This window comes from Labrus bergylta, chromosome 8 (assembly GCF_963930695.1).
Source record: "Labrus bergylta chromosome 8, fLabBer1.1, whole genome shotgun sequence".
NCBI lineage: Eukaryota > Metazoa > Chordata > Actinopteri > Labriformes > Labridae > Labrus > Labrus bergylta.
In genome coordinates, this window is record NC_089202.1 from 19,250,228 (window position 1) to 19,257,445 (window position 7,218).

General features: G+C 37.4%; 1 long non-coding RNA gene across 1 annotated transcript; it reads right to left on the bottom strand.

The window, feature by feature from the left end:
* Positions 1-4,567: 4,567 nt before the first annotated feature.
* Positions 4,568-6,447, bottom strand: LOC114918516 (uncharacterized). Its single transcript, XR_003807085.2, has 2 exons — positions 5,174-6,447; positions 4,568-5,082 (listed from the first exon to the last, which is right to left on the bottom strand). It is a non-coding gene; the product is annotated as an uncharacterized lncRNA (long non-coding RNA).
* Between the last annotated feature and the right edge of the window lie 771 nt (positions 6,448-7,218).

Here is a 7,218-nt window from a genome sequence, read left to right on the forward strand (position 1 = left end):
TTTAGTTTTGTCCTGATTCTCCTGCAGGGTCTCCTGACCTTCACCCAGGCCGGGGCTCCATGTCAGATTTGGAGGAAGAGACAGACAGGGAGCTGGAGCAGAGCAGTTCAAACTCACTGAGGTTCCCTCTTTCACCTTCAGTGTGGGCGGAGTCAGAGTCGGTCTGGGTGGATCATCTGTTCAGAAGATACATAAACATGTATAAGCAGTCATTTCTCTCTCCTATCAAAGGTTTGATTTATCTTTATTTTAAAGTAATCAATGATAAGGTCAGAGAACTACTACATGACTGAACTGTAAATAAGTTTAATTTGAAACCTACCTTTGACTGAAATTTTCACGCCATTAAAATAGTATTTCAGATTATTGTCACATTCCAATCTAAAATAATACACTTTGTTGTTTTGAGGTTGCATGTCATTCAGGGTTGTGGTGCAGTCTTTTTTTGTTAAGTCACCGATCAATTGTCCTTTCTGTTGTGGATTACTGCTATCAAACACAACAGGTCCCCAATAAGATTCTCTCCATAATGCTTCACATGTTTTATCTAAGTTTACATTATATTGATCATCTACGTCAAAGGAGCAGGGGATTGTCACACAGGATCCCTTCAGAACCTCTATAGTCTGTGGTATAATGATCTCAAACTGTCCACACAGGGCACCTGAAACACAAGAAACAAATCCATATTACAATTATACATTTACAATACAATCCTTATTCATATTGAGTTTATAATGACTATATTACTAAAATCATTGACAGGGATAGAGGTTTCAAATGAGCCGTGGCTAGAAACCTGACTGCATGTTATCTACTTTGTATTTACATGAAGCAATGTTCATTGCACGTGTCTCTGTTAAATAAACAAACAAATAAATAAATAAAGTCATGATACAATTTATTGTTGGCTCTGTTTCTAAAAACCTGAGGAGTCACAGATAAAATAGTCTTCACATAAAACTCAGGATTCATCATTTTCACAGTTATTTTTTACATTAAAGTTGTAAATGTAACACCAAATCTCTACATTATGATATCTTTAAAAGAAAGCAGAACACATTAGTCGCTAATTTCTTTGACAAATATAAGTCAGCATCTCACCTTGCAGCAGACAGCCAATGAGGAGGAGAGTCAGAGCTGCAGCCATCTTTGTGTTTCAGAAGAGGCAGAAAGTCTGGAGAGAATACATGTAGATTTACAGTTTAGTGTATTTCGCTCCAAATAAACTTAGATTTCATTTTGAGGCTGTTGTTGAATGTGATCTTTGCAGAAGTTGCAGATGGAGAAATATGCTGAAATATTTGAATCTTCATCAATGTGGAAAAGGTTGGATCCAGAGTTTAGTTAACTAAATTGATCCCAACAAAACTAAAAGACTTCAAGGTGTGCAGCTTCTCATTTTAAGGTTTAAATTGAAATATTTTTGCATTTCATTCAATTCATGTAAAGATGCTCATTATTAAAACGTAGAAGATGAAATGATAATAAAATAAAAAACAGGAAGTTTGACTGCCTGCCTCAAAGAAAAGAGACAAATGTTGTGTTTTTTATTTTGTTTCTTTCTTTGTTTACAACTTCTTTAAGGAAACTATTTGATCAGTAATAACGCCCAGAAGAAAAACTGCATGAGAGCTTTAAAATGTTCAAAACTTGATCAGAGTGAATGTTTTTTTCTTTCCCCTGTAACAAAGTTTGTTTGATCAACTTCAGAAAAATGCACTTATTAAAAAGTAACCTTTATGATATTAAACATGTTGATTTGTTATATCTCCTGAAAAAGTATAAAGTTGTTTAAAAGTGATATAAAAGTTTTATACACTTACGTTTTTGTCAGGTCTTTTTGAGCAGAGAGGTGAAGGATGTTTAGAGAAGTGAAGTTCCTCATTATTTGGCCGCCTTCATAAACAGCATTCAAAATTTGTCTTGAAAATGAGGAAGTCAAAAAAAGGTGAACATTCATGTTCACATTCATGTTCAGTACATTTCATGTGAATAGTTTTCATACAGGATCACATCTTTACTTACCTTTCATTTACTATTGATAACAAACATCTCTCTGTACAAATTATTTGTATCTTTAGACCTTAAAAAAACATTGTCATCATGGGGATGTCAGCATTCGATTAAAATGCAAAAACACATGAAAAGCCTGTACTTCCTTATCATGAAGCAATGAAATAAGCAGGCTACTCTATAGAATACATTTCTAATAACACAATTATCAATCTCTTATCAATTACCATAAAAACCTGATGTATAAGAGGCACACCCTTTTTTTAGATCCAAAAAGTTGGCTGCATCTATACACTGGTGCAACCAATATACCAGTATAAAATGCTGACACACGCGGCGTCATTACTGACGATTACAAATACATCCCCATTCTTTCTGTATCCAGATGTGATTGCATGCTGTGCTGGGTGAGAAGGTGACACAAACCACAGCTTTTCTCCCTCACGAGGTCATAATCCTGCATGCACAGAAAACAGTCATATATTGTTTCATAAATAAACCTTGTTGAGTGCTCTTTTGATTGAAATAATTATATATTAAAGTCAAAAAGTGACCAGCGGAGTCGTGCAGAGAGCTTGCAAGCTAGGAGTCTGTGCCTCACAACTTTCACTGCAGCCCGTACTGTAACTAGTAGGAGTGCAAACTCCAAAAAGTGAAAACAGACTGAACTAAAAGAGCGACACAGCTGAACACAAACTGCACGTTGTAGACTTCACTGAACACAATAGAAATGATCAGGCCGGAAAACTTTTTTTCTCTCTCAGAGACCTTCAAAAACATGCCACTTATATTCTGGATTTTATAGTATGACAAAAAGTACTCATTCATTCATTCTTACTCAAAGTCAGCAATTTTTTTCACTTTTTGAGTTCACTTTTTCACTTGCTGTATTTGTTGCTTTTGAGCTTTTAGAGATGAAATGATCTGGGAAATACATCAGCTCCTGAAGCTAATTTCAAACATGCCAATTGTAGTGATCGATAGAACTCAACAGTGATCCCCCACTTTTATGGCGGCTCTGGTTCTGAAAGTACATTTCTCCCTTCAAATCGTCGATTGACATTTGAGAAATTCCTTTTGTAAAAAATGTTTTAGTCCTGGAACCAAACCAACTGTTGTTCCACTGTAGGAGGATATCTGTCATACACCACAGGATAATACATCTTATCGTATTGATACCAGGTGACCCAGACATGAGCTTTTGTCTGACATGGTACCACAGCACAGCTCCCCTCCACTGCAGTCACTGTTTTAGGTACAGTGATGTTCCAGCTTCTCACCTGCTGCAGCACAGAGAAGCCTTTGTGTGGGGGAGAGGAGGAAGAGGAAGGAAGGGTGAATGTGTTAGCAAAGTTGACAACAAATGTTAGTGGTTCAGTGAAGAAAAGCTGATGAGAAAGAAAAGTATGTGTCATGCAACAGGAAATGAACAACAGTGAAAGCTGCTTTTGAAAGCAGAGTTTACTGTACAGCCATTTGTCATACAAAGTAACATTATGAGAGCTGTCACTCACACTCGTTTCTTTGGTGAGGTTATGTTTCAGAATAAAAACATCTAAAAAAACTCTTATTATTCGGGACAGTGACCAATTCGAAGTCTGTCTAGCAAGCCAGTCTTTCTGTTAAACATACTGTCTGATCATATTAACCGTTTGGTAGCCATAGGTAAAGATGTTGAGAGAAATGTGTGCTAGCTGAAGGTAACTTCATACAGCTTTCTGGTTCATTATTATCTCAGGCAACATTAAAGTGACAGCACATGTGACAGTGTCAACACATGTAATAAGGTAGGCCAGAGGGAATATAAACTTAATGAGAATCAGCAGGAGCAAAACATCAGGTTCATATATTGATATGTTACATATTTTATGATAGAAGATATTTGACAATATTGTCATACTTGATGACTGCATTATGTTCTCTCAGACTCTGCTCTGAGAGCTACTTGCATATTGACTGCCCTTCACATCACCCCTTAGTAGAACATGGTAAGCCCTGTTCTGCAAATTCATCCCATTTATAAAAAGGGACTCAAGGTTGGGAACACAGGTTTTTCATGTTTCACTGAAGCTTTATCAAAAAGTTAAAACAGAACATAGAAATTGACAAGCAATTGTGTTTTTCTTATTGTTTGCACTGCTTCTTTAGTAGGTCTGAATGCTGAAATCTTCTGTAAATAGCTGGTGGCTGTGTGTGACAACAATCAGTAGCTTCACTAGGTAACGTTACAGCCTGCTGTAGTCTGTTGCTGTAAACTGAGCCAAACTATGATAGCGAGTAGGCCTGCGTGACATGACTAAAAGTGTTATCATGATAAAAAATGTCATATCAGTCGATATCGATAATTGTCATTCATTATTTCTTTCAAATTTAAAGGCTGATTTCGGCTCCTGAGTTAAAGTTGAAAAAACAAGGTGGTTAATTATGGTTTAATTATTCAGAACATGAGAAACTATAATTAAATATTTCACCATTATAAGCACAGTGCACGTAACGCTCAAGGAACATTAGCGCTCCCCACTTCCCAGTGGTTGGTGGTGTAATCACACGATTAAATCTGTCAAACTTTTATTGAACATTTTTCATATTTATTGACGAAAATTATATTGCAATAATTATCATTTCGTTTTATCGCCCAGTCCGGACTGAACTGTAATCTATGTCTGCATCTCAATCTAGTCTCTAAATTTAACCTGGGCATATTCACATTCAGAGTCCTTCTTCACATTTCTAGGCTTCACTTCATTGTATAGATTTACACTCTCTACTGCATTGCTCGCAACATTTCTGCCCAATTCTCCATCAGGAGCGACCTGACTGATTTGTGTCCCCAGAGCTTCCTCCCTCCTTCTCGCCTTTGCTCCTCCAAGTCACACTAGTATAAATCACATCTTTGCTTTCCTCGTTTTTCTTCTCTGAACTTGTCCTGGCATCTTCTGTGTCGTTTCGGATTGAGCTTGGTAAGTTGGTGCTGATTGGCTCAGAGGTAGTTGCAGGTTGGGTGACACCTGGTTTCTTCAGCTCAGTGGTGTTAGCATAAATGCCCTCATTTGTTTTGTTGAGTTCCTACAAATCAAAAGGAAACGTTGGTTGTAAGGTTATTCTGCTTATTTAAGTGACACTAAGTAGAAAACTGCTGGATTCCAAGGTAAAGTACCTCATCTCCTTTTCCACTTGGTAGATGTTGGCTCATAGCAACTGTGCTGGCGTTACCTGACCCCTGACTCTTAAGCAGGTTGTGTTGAGTCCTCTGAGCCCTGAAAAAACCAGCAGAGTATAAACCTACAAGAATATACTGAAAATATCTTTGTTTTTCCCTAGTCTAAAGTTGAGAAAAAACTCAGGGAACAGTCCATATTTAGTTATTTTAACACTGGTAACAGATCACAGGATCACAGCGTCTGCAGTCGATGTCAACATGTTGTGCCGAGTGTGGCTAGCATTAGCAGTACTAGCACTGCCAGCCTTTGGTCCTCCTTGCAGGTTTACTTCCACATGTCTGTGCTTTTTACGCATTGCTCTGGTCAAGATACACCACTTTAACACGAGACAGCCTACATCCAACTTTTACTCCATTTTCTAGATCAAAATACAGTCAAACCTCTTTGTGCTATGACATGCCACTTGTCTACTATGCTGGTTTACATCTAGGTAGTAGAGCATTAGTGCCTGTCTATAGCTTTGGCTGGTGGCATTTCAGCATCAACATTCTTATGTGTACATGTGCAACGGTCACAGTACAGGACATACTCTGTCAAGTAGAGGAAATATTCATGATTACTTCATGCCATAACTTTTTTGTTGCAACATACTGGAGCAAAACTCGCAGGTTTTCCATTCGGACTTCGCTACAGCTGCCTGCAAACATGGGGCTTATTGAGAAGCTGCAAACTGTATCACAGCACACCAATCAGTAAAGAACAGTAAAACACCACATAATGAACCACCTGTGGGCATCCTCTCTTCAGAGTAAGGTTATCAACACTTTTTTTCATAATTTGATACTTTCGACCTCTTTTAAAGCAATACTCTTCCAAATCTCCTTTATTCTAATGATCGATAGTACCCAAAAGTACCCAAAACTTTAAATAACTACATATCTTCAGTCATATTTAATCCCAAAGTTGCTTTGAGCAAAAAAGAGAGTAAGAGATCAGCGGTACATCTGAAATTCACGTCAGCAAATACTGATGTTTCTCCAGTCCTTTAGGTGTCTCATAAAGCTGCATATTCATGTTTATTTCTCACAAACAGACGCAGAGCAGAGGACACTATAAATAACAAAAAAAATATTGGCAACATTTTCAATCCACAACATTTGACTGAAACTGTGGGCCTCATTTGAAAAATATTAATTACCTGGATAAGACTTGGTCTGCTCATAATACCAAAAAATATTAAACATTTCAAAGATTTTAAATTGAAGACCAGAGGAACACCATATAGAATCAGTATCTTCATTCAATTGAAGAATATAAAATTCCAAGTTGGAGGTTTTTAAACATTTTGCATAGTGGTATTCTGTACGGTTTGGCTTGATTTGCTGTTACCCTACCTGATAACAAAGAGCAGAGCACATACTAGCACCAGGAAGACGACAATGGTGGCAATGAAGACTGGCAAAATCACTGAAAAATACAAAGGACAATACGGGATTATGGTTCAAGCTCTTATTCAGACGAGATTATTATTTGAATAAATTCGGACATAACGTATTAATTATTCATTTTTGTAAATTGTTAAATCAGGACATATTAAAGCTTTCAAGAGGAATTTATCTTCACCACTTACCCATTCATAAAGCTTTCTTGTTAATACTTAGTAATTATGAGAACAAATTGTGAAATGTGCCGCTTACCAATAAAAGTTATATTCAGTTCAGAGACAAACCTTGTCTTTCTGCAGATGTTGGAAGGCTGTAGAAAATAAATCGCTGAGCAACAGATCCCAGAGAGTTTGAGCTGCGACAAAGCACAGTGAAGTGATCCTTCCTTTGGGCTTGACTCATGGTGATGAAGCTCACGCCTGTACCATTTCGATGCTCATAACTGATTGCAAACTCTTCTGAGTGATTGACAGCTAACCCATCCAAACTCCATTGTAAAGTGGGAGGAGGATTTCCCGTAGACTCACAGGAACAGTTGACCTGGTTAGCAGTTTTGGTGCAATCAGATGAGGACATGATCTGTGGAGCATCTGTAA